Source organism: Alexandromys fortis, unplaced genomic scaffold, assembly GCF_014885135.2.
Source record: "Alexandromys fortis isolate MF-2015 unplaced genomic scaffold, M_Fortis_MF-2015_v1.1 scaffold_9, whole genome shotgun sequence".
Lineage (NCBI taxonomy): Eukaryota > Metazoa > Chordata > Mammalia > Rodentia > Cricetidae > Alexandromys > Alexandromys fortis.
This window is the reverse complement of record NW_026067892.1, coordinates 10,882,120-10,901,334: the sequence shown is the minus strand read 5'-3', so window position 1 is coordinate 10,901,334 and position 19,215 is coordinate 10,882,120. Positions and strand designations below refer to the sequence as shown.

Below are 19,215 nucleotides of genomic sequence, written 5' to 3'. Positions count from 1 at the left end.
ACTTTATTTGGATGGTGTCCTCCTAGTTTCCTTTCTGTTGCTGGCAACAATCACTGACCAAAACCGATTTGAGCAGGGAAGGGTTTATTCCCTCTTACACTTCCGGGTAACAGTTCATCGCTGAGGGAAGTCAGGGTAGGAACTGAAGTGGAGGAGTGCGACTTACAGGCTTGCTACCTGTGGATTTCTCAGCCTGACCTTTAATATATATATATGTGTATATATATATATATATATATATTTTTTTTTTTTNTGGGAACTTGGAGTCAGGAACTGAAGAAAGGATTGTGGATGGATGTCACTTACTGGCTTACTCCTTATAGCTTACTCAGCTTTTTTTCTTTTACCACCTGGGACCACCAGTCCAGGGGCTGGGCTAGGCCCTCTCTCATCAATCATCAATCAAGAAAATGGATTTGTCCACAGGTTAATAGGATGGAGGCAATTCCTTAGCTGTTGGTGACTTGAGTTTGTGTCAAGCTGACAAGACCTTAGCATCAGATTTTATTGCACGGCAGCGTGACCCTTAGTTAGACTGCAAACTAGAGAGCTGGTCTAGACTCCTCCTTCACTTCCTCCTTCCACCAAACCCTCAGCGAGTCCCAACAGCTCTGCCAGCAAATACACCATCTCACCTCTGGTGCCCTATGCCAGGGGCCCTCCCAGCTTCTTTTGCTGTGTGGGCGGTTTCCCATATCCCCAGAGGGATCCATTCAGGATCTTCTCTTTTTCCATCCTAGATCCCCATGAGATTTCCCAGCTGCCTTAGTTCACCTCACAGGCAGATGCTCTGACCACCTAATTGCCCTCTTTGCACAACGAAAAGAACACCTGGACGGGCTTTTCAGCAAAACTCAGCACAGAGGACTGGAGACTGTCATTCCCGCTCTCAGACCCTAGGTGGCACTCTGGGTCCATGCAACGTTTTACCTGGTTTCTTGGTCATCCCAGCTGAAACCTTTTAGGAGGAAGCTGTATTCTAAAATGGTTTGAGACGACTGAATTCTGCTTAAAACACTTCCAATGTATATGTTTTGGGGGGACAAATTATAAGCTTGGAAAAATAAGTCGGAACGATTTCTAGATTTTTCTAATAAAAATCACTCTAACCCTTCTGCTGTTGCAGACTGGAGAAACGGCCTGGCGGCACAGGCCTGTCATTTGAGTTATAGGAGGCAGAGACAGGGGAATGGAACACTCAAGGCCCACCTGGCCTACAGAGTCAGTTGAAGGCCAGCTCGAGCACCTCAGTGAGACTCGGTTTCAAAACACCAAATGCAAAAGGGCCTGGGAATGTAGCTCATTGGTGGGGTCCTTGCCTCGCACACAGGAATTCCTAGGATCATTCCTAGTAATGAGAAAAGCAAAGTAAACAAAGCAAAAAAAATGATGAAAAACATTGAATTGCAGCTGGGGTGAAGTCCCTGAGTGTGCACTAAGGGGCATTGGGGAGAAGGTTTTGACATTTGGGAAAAGAGTCTTGAATTAGAAGGGCTCTGATTCCAAAGCCAGCTCAGGTTGACCCTGCTTCCTATTGTCTTTTCTCACCCTAGTCATTGTTGCTGAAGAGAGGTTCACCCTCAGGCTCGGGAGAGCAAACTGAGAGGTTTTCTCCAGGGCAGAGGGAAGTAGAGACTCCCCATGTGTAGACACTCACCATGGACTCAGCACCTGCTGTATTTCCACACGTGCCCCCTCTTTCTCCTAAAAAAAGAAAAAAAAAAAAACCAAAACAACAACAACAACAACAACAACAAAAAAAAAAAAACAAAAAAACTCCTCATACTCCAAGAATCCTTGAAACAGAGATTTTAGATGGAGGCTTGCATCTCTTTTCTTCAGACCTGGCTTAGGGATAAACGTGTTTCCTTCTACTTGTTTGTATCTCCTGGGCGTCTGATTGAATCGTGAGCAAATTGGGCCTTAGATTCTGGTAACATTAAATCTTTTATTTGAATTTACGTGAAACCCCTAGAAAAGCCACGCTTCATGTTAAAGATAGTAAAGCTGATTAGCTGATTAGAGAATCGTGATTATAGAAAGTTGGAATGTTGCAGATCTAGAGCCAAATTATCTTGGGCTAGTTTTGGAACATGACCCAAGAACGGAGTCCTGGGAGTAAAATTCTGAGTGAAACTCAGGAAAAACTCTCAAGAAAACAAGACAAGACTCTTGTGACCTCAGTTTCTTTAAAAACATGGATGTGTTTTTGCACTGTGCTTTTGTGTCTCTCCCTGGTATAAAGAGTAGGAATGAGTTTGCTTAAGATTATTTATTACAAGGGGCTGTTGTTAATTGTTTATGTGTCTCTATGGAAAAACATATGTTTGCCACTTGTAGCTTGTCCTTGTGATTGTATACAGCTTGAACTAATGAGAACTTTACTCTGATGATTCTTCTTCACCCTCGGAGTATAAATTGTCTGATGCTCTGAATAAAGTCGGCTATTGCCTGAGACTTTAGTCCACCTCATTTTTAGGATCCATTCTCCCAGGTCCCACTGCCTCAAGAGCAGTAAACAGGCTAGCATTAGCTTCCTTATCAGTCCTTCAATGTCTGCTTCTACATCTAACCTAACACCCCTTCAGCTGTGAGCCCAGAAATGCGTTTGGAAGGGGCTAACAGACTCTACTTTCGACCAACCATCTTTTGCCAACCCTGAATCCAAATCCAAGCATGTGTCGTCAGACAGCATGTGAAACTCATGGCGGCACCTTCTCCATTTTGTTGTTTTCTACCTTCCTGCTTTTTCTTCCAGTCTATTTGAAAAAAAATGCTGTGATTTAGGATTTTCTATTATTTCATTATATGTAAAAGCTTTATAAAAATGCTCCTACTTTAGAATACATTATTTAGGGCAACCTCAATCAATGTTCCTGGGCCACGGTCACTCTTATGTGGCTCAAGAATAAACAATCTCTCAGTCCCTTTAAGATGAGAACTTTGCTTTGGGTTAATACTGATCATATCTACAGGATGTCTCATTCTTCCTCTGGAGGCTGAAGACTAGAGTTTATCACCAACAGCTCAGGTCCTAGAGACTCCCGGTGAGTGGGTGGCCATAGCTGTGGAAGAAGCCAGCGCTTTTCTTCATAATGATGGGACTTTAATGCCTAAGAGTATATGAGTGGAGGAAGAAGGAAGAGAGGGTGTTAGAGAGGGAGTAGAGAGAGAGCACATGGGGAGAGAAGAGAAAGGAGAGAGAGAGGAGAGAAGGGTGTGTGTTGTGGTGGCAAGAGCGACAAGTGGACAGCTATGGCTAGAGCTGGCTGGGTCCTCAGGAAAGGGTGACCACCCCCAGTGGTTACCTCCAAGGGGCCGCTGGACCACAGAACACCACTGTGACCTTTTCTGCTGATCATCTATCCAGAGAATAGATCTGAGGATCTGGTAGCCAGCCTGAAAGCTCTATGAGTCACCAGCAAGAGGGCCTGGTCCTGTGTCCCATTTATCAAGCCCCCACAAGTCAGTACTGTGTCAATTGCCACATGGGAGCATCAAAGGGCTGGTGACTTCCTCATGACTTCTCCCTGTGACACATGTGCAGCTGAGGATGGTGAGGCTGCTCAATCTCCATGGCAATCAGGACAGAGGCAGTTGTGCATGACCACACCTCCTTGGGTTTCTTCTTCTCCTGTAGAGGGTAGAAGGCTCAGTGCTGGGCATCAGCCCCCTGTGACTTGTAGTTGTATTAGGTTATAGCTCAGAGTTAAACCTATATCGTCACTGTGGGACACACAGTGTCCCTTTTCAGGCTCTTGCTCTCATAGATAAAATAACTTAAAAATGAACATGGACAATGTTGTAGTGGAGCTTTGCCTCCAGACCTAACCATGACCTTTAGCCTTCATGGAACAGAGATGACTTTGGCTTGGTTGTCATGCCAACAAATAAGCAGACCAATACCAATACCACGAGAGCCAAGTCTGTGGTAATGGTGACAGCACTGTTAATGCTCCCCACAAGAAGGAGTTGGGGAGGTCAGGGGACCTTCACCCAGAGTCTGGTCATTAACTTCTTCTACCCACTCTGCATATGGTCCTTTTTTTTTGTAATTGAAAATAACTTTTTATTTAATTTATTCTGATCATCCCTCAACTCCTCCCCGATCCTCCCCACCTCTCCATCCTTCCAACTCCATGCCTTCTTTCTCTCTTTAAAAAACAAACAAAAACCCAAACAAACAAGAAGTTAAAGAACCTAATACAAAGAACACACACATTAACAGATAGACAGACACACACATACACAAATACAGACAAAACTCATAAGAACACAAAATTAGAAGCCACAATATACAAGCAAAAACCAGTGAGATAAAAATGGCCAAACAGAGCTATTTGAGAAAAAAAAAAACCTACAACAATACTATTGAGTTGGTTTGTGTATTGCATTGTATTTTGTATTGGCCATCTACTGGCATGAGGCCTTAAGCGTGGTTTATACACCTAGTGAGACTCCATTGTAGAAAACTAACTTTTCCTTTGCAAGCGTTTGTCAATTGGAGACAGCTTCTTGGTTAGGGGTGGGACCCCGTGTCCACTCTTCTTGTTGGCACTGGGACCCCATCTGGCTTGAATCTGTGCAGCCCCTGTGCACTCTGCTACAGTCTCTGTGAGTTCATATTACATGTGGGCTTGATGGGGAGGATACAAACACATAGACGGAAGGGAAGGTTAACTGAAGACAGGGTTCCATGATGCAGATTCGATGACATCATCACCCACCATGGGGTGGGACATTTCAGTCCTGCAGTTGTGTAAGCTCCTGAAGGAAGCTCCCTCACTTATGCTCATGCGCACAAGGTCAATGATCTCATTGATTCACCAAGCTAGACTCGGGTGGAATCTTTCCTTTGTTCTGTTTGCCCGTGCCCCAGCTGGGGCTAGTGGATGCTTGTTCACACGTTCCCAGGAAAAGTTATACAACAGAAGGGAACAAAAGGATGATTGATTGGTGTTAAAGAGAGAAAACAACAGGGCAGGCAGGCTGGAGATCTCAGCAGTTGCTGGAGATGGAAAGAGGAAGGGGGAAATGGTGCCACCAGGCTTAGGATTCAAGAGAGCAAGCAGGCTCAGCAGTGGGAGTTGGCTGACCACCACAGGCATGGGGCTGCGGAGGGACTTCCAGTGCTCTGAGCCGTGGGGAAGGCAGGTGTAGGACTTGGTCTGCAGAGGGGAGATGGGGAGAGGTAGGAAGAAAGTTACTCTTTCTCAGTGGGAATCAGAGAGTGGGCAGGTCTAGCCATGGAGATCTAGATTGGTTGTATCCGGGGAAGGTTTCGGGCTGCGTGACTGCACTGAGAAGGTAGTTGTTCCTTCCATTCTCCTAGCTTGTCACGTTTCTTTTCACTTTTGTAGGATTATATAGGCCACTCTTCAGGTTGTGTGGCAAGAATCTTCTCCCTGGGGAAGGGTAGCAGCCTTTACCCACTACTCATAAGGTCCCCATGACAAGTCAAAGTTTAGTTTCACCGAAGGCCCCTCTGTGGAACCAGAGGGGTTTAATTTAATTTAGGTTTAGTTTAATTACCTAGCATGAGTGAGGGGTTACTCATAGGAGCATGAGTGACCCCCAAAGCAGCCACATTGGAAGGTCTATACCCAGTGTGGGTGATGGCCTCCTCATAGCTGTAGATGGAACCCATTTTCCTAGTCTTCCCCAGTCTAAATACTCTAGTCTCCATCCCGATCCAAGATCCTAAGGCTATACGCAATTAGAACAAAATTGCACGTAACTGGCTGGGAGTAGTGTCTGGATGCCATGACTCTCCATGTCTGCTTTTCCTAGGAGGGAACAGCAGCAGTCAACAAGCCCAGCTATAATGATCATTTATGAGTAGACACAGTTGGACTTATGAAGATGGTAACTGTACAACAGGCTGTAGCAGAATTTATTCTTAAGGCAAGTGGTACTCTGACCTCATCTGCTGCAAAGGGTATCATGGACCACTGGCCATGTAAAGGGGTTACTGAACCACCAACAATATTGTGTCAGAGGATGTTGACTTGGTGGTATGCATGTAAGAGGTCCTCTGATCTAGAGTGGCCCATTGTATACATCAGGTAGGATGTATCATGCCATTTGTACAAGAGGATGCTGGTACATTGCTATTTGTGTATCACAGAAAGAAACTGGCTGTAGGTAACCCTTTTCTTTCTCCTTTTCCTGACCAGGATCATGTGCAGGTTTTCTGGAGGGCAGAAAAGGGCACTGAATCACTTGGAGCTGGAGTTTTAGGCAGTTGTGAGCTATACTATATGGGTATCAGGATCCTCTGAAATATCAGTAACCACTCTGAACTACCTGAGCTATCTCTTCGGCCTAGCTTTACAAGTTTTCAAAAGAAAATTCATTTTGCAGAGAGTTCAGGGAAAAAAACATGTCTGAAATTCAATCAAGTTGAGAGGGACATCAAAAGAGTCTTGTTCAAACTCAAGGTGTGGTGTGGGTACCAACTGTCACTGAAGTTTGGAAGGGATTGTACATAATGAGGCCTCCCATGTATCTGATGGGCACATGGCATTGCTGGGAGGATGCTCAGTAAGACTGTGAAGGAGAGCACTGCACACTATAGGTCAGTTCTGAGGACCACATGCAATTTATGGACCAGAGCAAGGAATACTTCGGGTTTGCTTGTTTAAAGTTATTACTGCACATGTAAGTAAAACACGGCACATATGCACAGGGGAGAAATAACTAGAGATTATTTCTGGATACAAAACCAACCGAACAACAAACAGTCTCTGAGGCGTTTAAAATAATTTCTACATTTCTTCACCCAGTCTTTCATATAAGGGAGTAACACCTGTTGCCTTCTGTTTATGGTCGATCCATTGAGTTTGCTTAAGATGGAGGAAATGATGAAGTCATGCCTTGAGTCAGTGCTTTGCGTGACTCAAGGCTAGAAGTGTTGAGTGTGTTCATATTGTCCCTGTTCTTTTTTGAAATGTAAAATATTTTGATTTATTCTTTGAGAATTTCATATGTTTAACGTATTTTGCTTGTCTCTTTTGCCTTCCAATTCTTCTTAGGACGGACACACTTATCTCTTCAGACATTCTGTGTTTTTTTTTTTTTTTCTTTTCATAACTCACTGAGTTTATTTAGTGCTGCCAATATGCTCACAGGTATGGGCTCATCTACTGCGGATGGTTCAGCCTTTAAGGAGACACACACCTAAAGAAAACTGACCCTCTCTCCTCTAGCAGTCATCTTCCCACAGCTCTTCAGCTAGGGGTGGGGGCTCATGGGTTCCCTTCTCCCCAGGGCTGGAATATTGACTGGCTTGATCTCGTGCAGGTCTTAAGTAGGCAACCACGTCTGCTACGAGTTCCTGAGCACAGTTGTCCTGTCATATCCAGAAGACTGTTTTCCTCTGGTCCCCTAAAACCTAGAACTTTCCTGTCTCATGTCTATCTTACAATAGTGATTATTCTCTTTGACAAAAGTTGTTGAGTTAAAATTGTTTTCCCGGCCTCCTTCCTGCCGTTTAACAGAGACCAGAAGGAATTAATGTGAGCTTTGCTGTCTTTCAAAGTAGCTTTCTTGGAATCAGGTATTTCAGAAGCTGGAAACAACTTATAGGTTGTCCTAAAAGACATTTTAAGGCAGGGTATTGCTAGGTGCAGGTGCTGCTGGGAGGTTCCAGTTGAACACCGGTACAGAAAAGAGCCCTGGAATTTCCTAAAAGTGACCTTGCTTCAGCTTCCTCTGTGTGGGCACTTTAGTCTTTTTGATGGCAGAGAAAGTGGCAGGTTTAAAAATGCTTATGTCTAAATTCTTCTGATCTATCACTCCCTTCCCTTGAACTAAATCCATCCTACTTAAAAAAAAAATCACTCCATTGTAATGAATTCACAAGTAGTAACATACCCAGTTGCTTTAAGGAAGTCACTCAAACGCTTGCCTAGTCTCAAACTCGACATTCCAGTGAGCTTCTATTCAATTAGAATAGAATTAGGTCTGAAGCCATGGAGATTTGCTTAAGGTTATGCACTTCAACTATCAGTTACATTTTCTTTACTTATCCACTAGAAAAAAAAAATATGACGGGGTTGAAACTAGCAAGACTCTAGCTTTAGATCCTCTTTCATGGCTCTCATGATGAGACGCAGACACAAGAGGACACAGGAGTCCTCTCACATCCCAAATCCAAATCACCGATACAATGTACTTATTCTGCTTTGATTCAGAATGAACAAACACATGTGACTGGAATAACATTCTTCAGGGTTCACACTGTTTCCACAGAAGACACCCAGCAGTCCTGGTTAGAGCCTCGCTGAGGCTGTTTCTTTGTTAGCGACTGGATTTCAGGCCCAGTAGGTCTCCTGGATGCGTCTCCAAGTTTGCTCTTATATCATGGTACTCTTAAAAATGTCTGGTCTATGGAACAGAAATTCAACCACTAATTTTCCTTTTAGGACTTGGAGCAGATCTCATAGTTAACATAAGTAAGACTTTTTTTTTGTCATTACTTTTCTCTTGAAAATTAGTGTGGGGAGGAAATGACTTTAATCTCACAGGTAGAACATACATACCTCTACCAACAAATAAAATGCAGCGTGTCACCTTTGTCTTGCCTCTAACCTATGAGGCAGACTCAGTGGATTGTAAGATTGACAGGAAGGAATGATAACATGGAAACCAGCCCCTCAATGACAGTTAAGCATGGCTTATTATTATTCTTACTGTTATTATTATTATTACTCTTTACCCTGGAGAAAATTTTGAAGAGGGAGGTCTCTGGTATGGGAATCTTTCTCCAGGTTGGGGTGGTTACAGGGCAGAAAGTGGGGCAGGTGAGAAGAGATTAAATTATTTTCCATGTTGGCTCATGGTTGGCCATTGCTAGGGTAACCAGAGAGTGGTGAGTTAAAGACTGCAAGATAATAAACATTGTTCTTGGTCAGCCGGTGCTGGAGATCAGCAGGACAGGGAAGGTTAGATTCTAGAGGGATACATTACTGTCACAGCTCCATTGAAATGGAGGATCTTTGCAAAATGGCTATCGTGGTTCAACCAAAATGGAGATCTTCACAAAATGGCATAGCCCTGGTTAACAGCTATTTAGTGTTTAGATGTTGGTAAAGCTGTCTAAGCCACGGGGAGCTGAACTCTATGGGCTGGTACCTCCTACTGTTTCAGTTCATGGATTTGGTTCCTTTGGATGAGATAACCCATAGGCTGCCCAAGTCAGAATGGGCATAGAGAGAATCCACTATGGTCAGCCACTAGACCATCTATTTAATGTACACGTTCCCATTCTCAAAGCTCTGCTCTAGGAACTTGGTTTTCATGAGTGAACAAGGTAGGAAAATCTTGACCTGCAAGGAGATTATTTTCTATTAAAGCAGAAGACTGAGTAGCAATACTATATCAATGAATGCTGGCCAGCAGAATCAAATGAAGCAGAGGAAGGGGAATTGGGAGAGAAACATCATCTATGTTAAGGCGCAGCTTCTCTTACAGGTGATATTTATGCAGAAATCTGATTGAAGTGAGGCCAGGTTTTAGTTATGTTTTCTTTACCCTACCCCTTTTCTAGAAAGTCAGGCAGAGCATTTGATATAGACAAGAGGCCATTCTTAAAGCCGAATTGTCTTCTACTACTGTTAAATCCGACCAGTTTTGCTTGTTGTGGAAATTCTGCTTCTTGTAGTGATGCTCCACCCGAAGTCAGCACTGCCTGCTAGTGTCTCTCTTTACTTCCTTGGGTGGGAAGCCGTTGCTGGCTGGTGAACCATCAGCTTACATCAGCGCAGTTTTATAGCACGGTTGATGATGGCCATCCAGAGTGTGGAGAATGAGCTCAAGCTCTTCTACAAGTTGGTCCGTTGTGAGCAATAAGAAATCTACATAGCATACCTTCTGCTCCTCATCCTCCTTGAAGCATCTATACCGGCGCCAGGCGAGATTATTGAGAAATGGTCACCATAAGAAAGAGCGACCCATTGGCATGCCCGCTGGGTGTCTGTCACTCATCCCAGGGTGGGGGTGTTTCCAAAGCAGAACAGTTCAGGTCTGTTAGCCCCAGTGCTGATGATCCTGGGTTTGAATATCTTTACAGGCTCCCTGCCTCCTCTTGGCAAGCACACGGACAGAGACCAGCTGCTGCCTCTTGGCTCTTTTGATTTTCCCTTCTCATGTGGGCTTTGCTCTCTCCTTATGTGACTGTTTCACTCCAATTTTTGGGTTATTTCATGTTGTATCAGTGTTGCAAAATTCAGAGACTTTGTAAAAAATGTGTGTGTGTGTGCTTGTATGCATATGTGCGTGCATGTGCACAAGGGTGTGAAGGTGTGTTTCCATGATTGTTCTTGTGTTCACGGTATATATGTGCACGTGTGCACATCCATTTAGAGGTTGGAAGATGTCATTAAATGTCACACTCAACTAGGGCCATCTACCTCCTTTGAGACAGTATCATTTATTGGCCAAGAGCTCATGAATCTGATTGACCTGGGTGACCCGTTGAGTCCCAGGGACCGTCCAGTCTCCACCTTCCAGGTGCTAAGGTTACAAACGTGTACTTCTATGCCTGGTATTTTTATGTGGGTTCAGGGATCAAACTCAGGTACTTTTGCTTGCAAGGCAAGCGCTTTCCCTACGGAAGCATCTGCCTGGACCCTAGCCAGAGACTTTGAAGGGAAAGGCTTTTAACACAGGATTTCCTAAAGAGACAAGTGAGCAAGCAGAGGCAGGCAATGTAAGTCTTGTTGGAGAGAGCGAGAACACGAGGCAGAGAGTAGGAGCTGGTTTAGTTAGAGTTATGTACTTTAAGTCTCTTTGTGCGCTGTCTAGCTGAGAAGTGCCGGGGCGACGGTTGCCATGTGGTTCATTGAATCCAGCGCTTAACCCCAGCACTATGGGTACATTTATGAGAACGCTACCACTGTAGGTGAACTGAAGGGCAAGGATAGGTCATGAGCAAACAATTGTGCCTCAGGCTTGTGGGCCTAAAAGCTAAACTACCAAAGAGGAGTAGGAAGACAAGAACTAAGAAAAGCAGAAACCGCAACAAGGGAGCATAGCGGGGAGGATTTTTCTGGAGTCTGCCGTGAAGCATGCTGGGAGATTACTAAGGTGAAGACAAAATGGAGCTCTTGGGATCCAGCTGTGGCCCCATCCTCTATCTGTTTGGGGTTATGATTCAGTGGCCACCCAGTCTGTGTGTGTGTGTCACACTGTTCCTTAAACTTGGATTTCCTTTCCTCTCACCAATAATCTTCACCTAAAGCCGCCTGTACTCTCCCTCTCTACTGATCCCACATTTCCCCCTATTGCCCCTTGGCTCTCTATATTTTAAATATTAAGGTCTCTTGGGAACTGCCTTACTTAGTACTTTACCATTATAATAACTTTAGAAACATTCTTCTAAATTCCCCCTTTACCTTAGAGTTTGCATAGATAGTTATTTCTTTAAATTAGTCATTAAAATCTTTAGTTTCTAGAATGTATCACACCCTGGCCCCCACAGTTTGGGCGTTAGTTCTGTATAATATCAAGTCCTTGAATTCTGGATATGTTTTTTTTCAAGACATTTGTTTTCAAGACGCCTCCAAATGTCCTATAATCACTGCTTTTGCATGTCAATTTTCCTTTTTATCTCTCAGTTGGACTGTCTTCTGTGTGGTAGACGTCCCATTTCCTTGCTAATTTTGCGTGTGAGCGCATCTTGCAGGGGGAATTTTTTTTTCCCCTTTGCTAGTCTGGTAGGAAAAGCTTCCACATTAACCTATCCACTTGGGCTTTCTTACTTACAAGTGGGTAAAGATGGTGTTAATTTGGGGCAAAGTTTGTGTTTTGCCTTCTCTAGACTGGCTTCTCACCCAAACCTCAGGAGGTAGCAAAGTCAAGATTTTGAGCCAGTAGCAGATTCTCTTAGGGACTGGTTTGTGGAATGATAATTTCTCTCTGACTTTGGGGTTTAGGCAGGAAGCAGAATCTAGCTCTCCGCGAATTGTAATTGTGTATGAGTATTGTGTGTGTATGTCTGTGAGTGCACATGAAAACATGTGTGTGTATGTAGGCCAGAAGTCCACGTTGCTGTTTTCCTTGACCACTCTCTACCTTATATTTTGAGACAGGATCTCTCCCTGAACCTGGAGCTCACCAATTCAACTAGACTGTTATCTAGACAACCCTTATGAACTCACTTTTACGAGGTGTAGGGACACCTTCAGAGATCTTCAAGTGTCAAGATGTGAGTTCAGAAACTGATTTCTACTCAGGGCATGGCAGTACATCCATGTTTGATTTCTCCTGTTACTAGGGGCCAACTCTGGGAGTAAGAGACAGGCTACGACCACTGCTCCAAAGCCAAAGAACACACTTGAGTGAGGTTGAAAGCCTCCGTGAGATTTTGCCGATAGCAGAACTGTGTGGGATGTTAGTGAGGCAGCCTGATGGTGGTCTGTCTTGTGGCAAGAGCAAGCTGAGGGCAGCCCAGGCCACCGAGGGATGCCAGGTGGAAGGTTTTCAGTCCACAGACTTGGCTATTAGATCTGAATGGCAGAATCCTTGCAGGATTAATTTTCTAGTATTGGAAAAACTTGGCAGGAAGTGAGATAATGATAGGATACCCCTTTTTGCTTCACTCTCAACTCTCTTCAGCAAAAGGAAAATGTGTCTGTGTGAGGGAGCAATTATTCCTACATCAAGACTTTCTTCTTGAAAAAAAAAAAAATCTCCTGAGAGTGATAGATCACAATAATTCACAGTTCTGTTAATCAAGAATTATTAATTAGTGCAGAGACTCCTTATCCATGTGTCTTTTCTCAATTAAAATTGTACCTGACCTGCAATGATTGAAGTCCCCAATATTTAATTTATTGATAAAAATCAACAAAATGAATGATTATAATTTAATCTCAGATAATAAATTAATCTAACTTGGATGAGGTGCTGATGGGCTTTTAATGACCGTAAAGTGACGGATTGTGGTTTGGAAGCTGAAATTGATGAAGCAGATAGTTTCTAAGTTATTCTTGAATATTAAAATCACATTATAACATTAAGGCTACTGTTTATTTCACGACTTCTTGGCATAAGTGTAAAGCTAATTTTGTAACGTTACTCCCAAGAAACTCGACTTGGATGCATAAAAGTTCCTAATAATTCACTCACCATAATTGCTGAATAGTAGTTTACTTCTATTTTTTACTTATCCTTCTTTGTGTGTCTGTGTGTGGGAAGGTACACAATGAAGCCAGAGAAAGCCTCAGGGGTTCTTTTTCCTTAGGAGCACAGCTCATTCTGGGACCTGAGCTCACCAGTAAGCCTCTGATGCTGTGGGACAACGGTCTAGTACCCGGTCACTTGCATTATTTTAATAAAACGCTGATTGACCAGTAGCCAGGCAGGAAGTATAGGCAGGAAGTGATGAAGACAGGAGAACTCTGGGAAGAGGAACGAATCAGTCCACACTCATCACCCAGACACAGAGGAAGCAAGATGAGCATGCCCCACTGATAAGAGGTGCCAAGCCACACGGCTAACACAGACAAGAATAATGGGTTAATGTACAATGTAAGAGTTAAAAAGAAGCCTGAGCTAATAGGCCAGCCAGTTTATAATTAATGTAAACCTCTGTGTGTTTCTTTGGGACTGAATGGCTGGGGACCGGGCAGGACAGAAACGTACGTCAACACTCTGCTGGTTGGGTGGTGGGCTCTAGGGATTAATCCACCTCTTACTGCTATCCCCCAAGCCCCACCAGCAAGGGATTGCAGAGGAATGCCATGTCGGACATTTTGTGTTGATGCTGGGGCTCGATCTCTGGTCCTCACGTTTTCAAAGCAAGCACTTTATTGATTGAGTCATCTCTTAGCCCCTCTCCCCATTTTTATAGGTACTAGAAAGCTTGCTTTTCCAGGCTGTAGGAGGAGCAAATAATGATTTTTTTGAGATCAAAACAAATCCTTTTCTTATAAGGGAGCCATTATCAGCTGCAGCTGAATTTCAGTGGAGTGCTACAGGCTTCCAGAAGGCAACTCTCTGCACAAGCCGTTGCTACCTCTCCTGTTTGTTCTGCCACACACTGGCTCTTATCTCACAAAGCCACTCCAGACACTTTGCACAGTGACTATAAACTGTCTTCATTAACTTAAACACCACAGAGTCCTGGTTCCAATGCCATCTTAGGGAAACTTGTCAGGAGGCCTTTTCTTTTCTTGCCTGCTCTCACTGTTAAGGAGAGCAATGTACACATAATCACATCAGATAGCTGAAGACCTCAGTAGATTTGGATTTATTAATAATAATTATTGCCTTATGCCATATGTGACAATGTGGTAGACCAGTTCCTGACTGTTATTGCAGTTTCTATACCACAGGCAAATTTTTTTTTTCTAATTGTCAAGTTCTCATATAAATATTAGTATAGTGGTTTTTTTTTTTAATTTATTTATTAAACATTTCTGTCTCTTCCCCACCGCCGCCTCCCCTTTCCCTCCCCCTCCCCCAACCAAGCCCCCCTCCCTCGTCAGCCCAAAAAGCAATCAGGGTTCTCTGCCCTGTGGGAAGTCCAAGGACCACCCACCTCTATCCAGGTCTAGTAAGGTGAGCATCCACGAAACTGCCTAGTCTCCCACAAAACCAATAGGTACAGTAGGATCAAAAACCCATTGCCATTGTTCTTGAGGTCTCAGTAGTCCTCCTTGTCCGCTATGTTCAGCGAGACCAGTCTTGACCCAGGCTTTTTCAGACCCAGGCCAGCTGGCCTTGGTGAGTTCCCGATCCCCATTGTCTCAGTGTATGGGTGCACCCCTCCCAGTCCTAAGTTCCTTGCTTGTGCTCTCTCTCCTTCTGCTCCTGATTTGGACCTTGAGATTCCAGTCCGGTGCTCCAATGTGGTTCTCTGTCTCTGTCTCCTTTCATCGCCACCACAGGCAAATTTTGACAACAAAATTGGATTAAACTTAAGAAAGGAGGGAGACAGGGCCACTTGTTCCACTGTGATGGTACTCCCCAAATTCCTGTATTCAAAAGTATTGTAATGAACACTGCCAAGAATGATTATCAGAATATGTAAAGTGGAGCCCAGAAACCTGTACTGAGAAAATAAGAACCTGTGATAGCTGAGATATAAACAGTCTTCAGTTCTTTCTTTAAAAGAAGAATTTATTTTTATTTTATGTGTTTGAATGTTTTGCCTGCCTGCATGTACCATATGTGTGCAGTATCCATGAAGGCCAGAAGAGGGCATGGAATCCCCTGAAACTGGAGTTACAGATGGCTGTGAGGTGCTATGTGGGTTCTGGGAACACAACCTGGGTCCTTTGCAAGAACAGCCAGAGCTCTTTAACTGCTACTGATTATTTAATCTTCAGCTCTCAGTTCTTAAAAACAGGGACAACATGTGCAGGACTTTATAATTTCTTTTCAGAAAGATACAAGTTTATTAAAATCTTAGAAAAAACCCAAAGCTACTGAATATTGTGACTTATTTACAAGTTTTATGCAAGGAGGCAGGTTTTAATTATCATTTCAAAAGAAAGTTTTCCGTTTAGAAATATCAGCGTTTCAAGTATTGTGGTAGAAGATTAACAAAAACATTAAGTGACTGCCTCAGTTAAAAGCAGATAAACGAACGCTTTTAAAATGCTTTGAATGATAACTGCTTCTTAAGCAATAATTTCCACAAAATTATTCTTGTGGCTCATCCAGACAACAATATCTTGGCTTATATAAAGGCTGACATGAAAAAGTCAAAGTAGACCATGAACATCCCTCCCTTTCATGAGTACATGCTCCCTGGCTGCACGGTAAGGGCTGAATTCATGTGTCCAGAGCTTTGGGGGCGCATCTTCACTGTGGGCGGCAGCCAGGGTCAGATGTGGGTGAGGGGTGATCCCCACCCCATGCTACTTTTTTTTTTTTTTGGTTGTTGTTGTTTTGAGACAGGGTTTCTCTGTGTAACAGCCCTAGCTGTCCTGGAACTAGCTCTTGTAGACCAGGCTAGCCTCAAACTCACAGAGATCCGCCTGCCTCTGTCCCCAAGTGCTGAGATTTAAGGTGTGTGCTACTGCCCCGTGATCACATGCTTCTCGTGAGCCATCTGAGTTTGCTCCCGCTTGCCAGTGACTGTGCTGAAGGAGGTCCTCCCTGACACGGTAGCTTTACTCACCCTGGGGTAGAGGGTACAGCAAACAACATCACCACCTTCCTTCTTTTTACCAGAACCAAATCTTCTGACAGTCCGCCCCTGCGTGCTCGGGGTTGATTGGTCGCATACCACAAACTGCTCCGGGTTTCTAGGAAGCAGAACCATGCTACTGACTGTAACATCTGTTCCTGCCACTACTGCCCAGGGATTGAAATGTACTTGAACTTTGTGATCTCATATCCCAGATCTCCTCCGTGCCATCAGAAGATGCACTGATGACATTATGTTCATCTTGTGTAAATGTTGCCTGGTTAACAAAAGAAGAATGGCCTCGACAGTCCTTCAATGTTTTTCGGGATGTTAAAGTATGAATTCTTACTGTCTGATTCAGAGAGGCACTAAGACCTGACTGCTGTCCTTGACGCCGTTACTGTGCCCTTCCAAATCTACTTAAACGCTGTTCAGTATGAATCTGCTGCACCTTGAACGCTCCATCATGGGCCCCAGGTGCTAACGTTTGAGTATCTCTGCTGAAACACGTGCAGAGGACAGCATCATCCGTCATTATGGAATTATCCTGGGCCTGACACTTAAGATCCAGAATCCCAATTTTCTCTGTTGTGAAGTTCCACTCTTCAACACACCCAGTGACCAGATACTGGCCATCTGGGGGAAACAACACAAACACGCTCCATGTGGGATTTCTGACCAAACTTAGCATGCTCAGTTGAATGGGAAACTTTTCTTCTTCCTCATCTTAGGTGGCTGCTTTGAAACAAATATATGGTCATTCCAGGAATAAGCACCTCCGCTGCCACCGCCACCACTTCAACGCCTGTCCCTGCAGTGCCGTGAGACCGAGGTGCCAGACTGACTTCCCTGGTGAATACCCAGGCAGTTGCTGCTCTCCTTTTCTCTTTGCTACTCTTATCTGAGTATGCCTCACAAGGACCAATGGAAGACCTGACTGAGAGGTTTTCCAGGGGAACATAGCATTCTGGTTGTGTTTGCTTTGACATTATCATGGGGTCTGCCTGTCTGTCTCAGAGGTGACCAGGCAGCACCCAATTCACAGAACTCTATCAATTCAAGGATAACCTGTTCATAGAAGTCAAGGTTTTGTCTGGCAATTTCAGGGCTTGTATAGCCTGTAAAACAGCATCCCAATGGCGACTGTTAATATCAGTCCACAGTATTCAGAGAGACAGCAGTCACCTCCTGTATGGTGGCCAACACCCGATGTGATAAGACAAATCACATTGGAAGACTCGACTTCGATAGACATAATGGTACTGTTTTGGGCCCAGGCCCCACTCAGCATAGACTTGGTCATACCACACCTTGGGACATGTGGACTACAGCTTTAATAGTGAATCATCAAATGCAAATTTTTATGATTTTGAAAAAGATTAATACTATTTGTCAGAACTGGTCATGTGTTCCTTATCTTAACAGAGTCCCAATTGTTTGAAAATCAGTTGTTTGATCATTTGACTGAGAGCCAAACACTCTGGTCCTCCTTGTCTTGTATAATTAAAAAACCTCAACAAAACCAAAGAGTCTTATGAGATATATTTAAAATATTCAAAAATTAGGAAAGAAAACAAAAGTTTTAACGGCATTTAGCGGGGAGAAGGAGGCAGGCGAAGGAACTAACCTAATCTTTTAACTGTGTACTCAGGGAGACCCACCCATCCACGGCACCCGCTGAGCATCAAAGTTCTTAACCTCAAAGGCTCCTAATCTGCATCTAAGGAAGATTTTTTTTTATCCAGTTTTATCACAGTCAGAAGCAGAAACCACAGGAGTTGAAAAAGCAACTCATCATGGAAGGTCAGGCCCCTCACAGAGTCTTAATTAGCATGTTGGGCATCTTGAATTTGAAAAAGTTATGCCAAGGCAATATCTTTTTCTTTTCAAAGTCTTTTTTTTTTTCCTTTTTAAATTTGGTGCCAGTTTGCTCTTGGGGGTCACAGAGGTCTTTAGGTATTTTGCAGGTGAAGTGTAACAACAAAAACAATAGCAACAATAACAACAACTACAACAGCAACAACAAAATTCTCCACTATTTTTCTCTACTACTAATATTTCTGATGCTAAGTATGTGTGTGTGCGTGTGTACATGTGTGTGTGTGTGTTTTCCCCACACCAATGAGTTCTCTCGTTCCCTCAACACTGAGTGTCCTGCAATTTAGTTTTGACATTTGTCGGACTCCATGGGTTAAGGGCTCAGGGACTCATTTTCACAGACAGTGCCCCACCTCCCTGCCGAAGTCCCATGTTCTTTTAAAGATTTATTACTTGGATTGTGTTATGTATGTGTGCCTGTATGTTGATGTGTGTGTGAGTGTCACATTCCTGGGAGCTGAGTTATATAAACAGTTGTGAGTGTTGGACATGGGTGCTGCAAACTCAAACCCTTTGAAAAGCAGTACACACTCTTAATTACTGAGCCACCCTTCCAGCCCCAGCTCCCACGTTCTTACCTTTATTTATGTAACCAGAGGGTAATTTTTTAATCTTTTGGGAAAAAGCCTGCAGCATGGCTTGGCAGTCCTGTTAGTTTAGGCTTTGTCACCCATTACAATACACCAGTTGAAAGAGGAGTAAGGGGGCAAGGCGGAGAGAGGAGATGTCACCAGTGTGTACCAGGAAGAGAAGCAGATAAAGCGATCACAGAAGATAAGGTAGAGTGACGTCATTCTTTCTCTGGCGCACTGATGCACGTGATCTTCAGGTTTAAATAGGGGAGGAGCTGGGACCAGGAGCATAATTAATACCGTACTGCTCAGGGTGTGGCTTCTCTTATCGTTTCTCCAGCTCCACACCTGCAAGGCGATCCTAGAAGAAATGGCTGTTTCTGTCACCAGATGTGGAGACCAACCCGGATCCTAAAAGCTGATGGTTTCTGTTCCAGAATGTGGCACCCGCTCATTGCGTGGGTCAGGTTGGGGGAGAACATCTCTCCTAAGTTGTTGGGTTCTTGGATTCCCAAGGGGCTGCAGGTTTAGGATGGTGACTCCTTGTGCCTTTAGCCTTGCAGGGAGATGAAATAGATCAGTCCGACAGACTCTCCTGGAGCGCCTAACATACAAGCAGGAGTC

At 43.9% G+C, this 19,215-nt stretch overlaps 1 pseudogene; it reads right to left on the bottom strand.

Annotated features, from left to right (window-relative positions):
* Nucleotides 1-16,027: 16,027 nt before the first annotated feature.
* On the bottom strand, nucleotides 16,028-17,396 carry LOC126500238 (WD40 repeat-containing protein SMU1-like; annotated as a pseudogene).
* Between the last annotated feature and the right edge of the window lie 1,819 nt (nucleotides 17,397-19,215).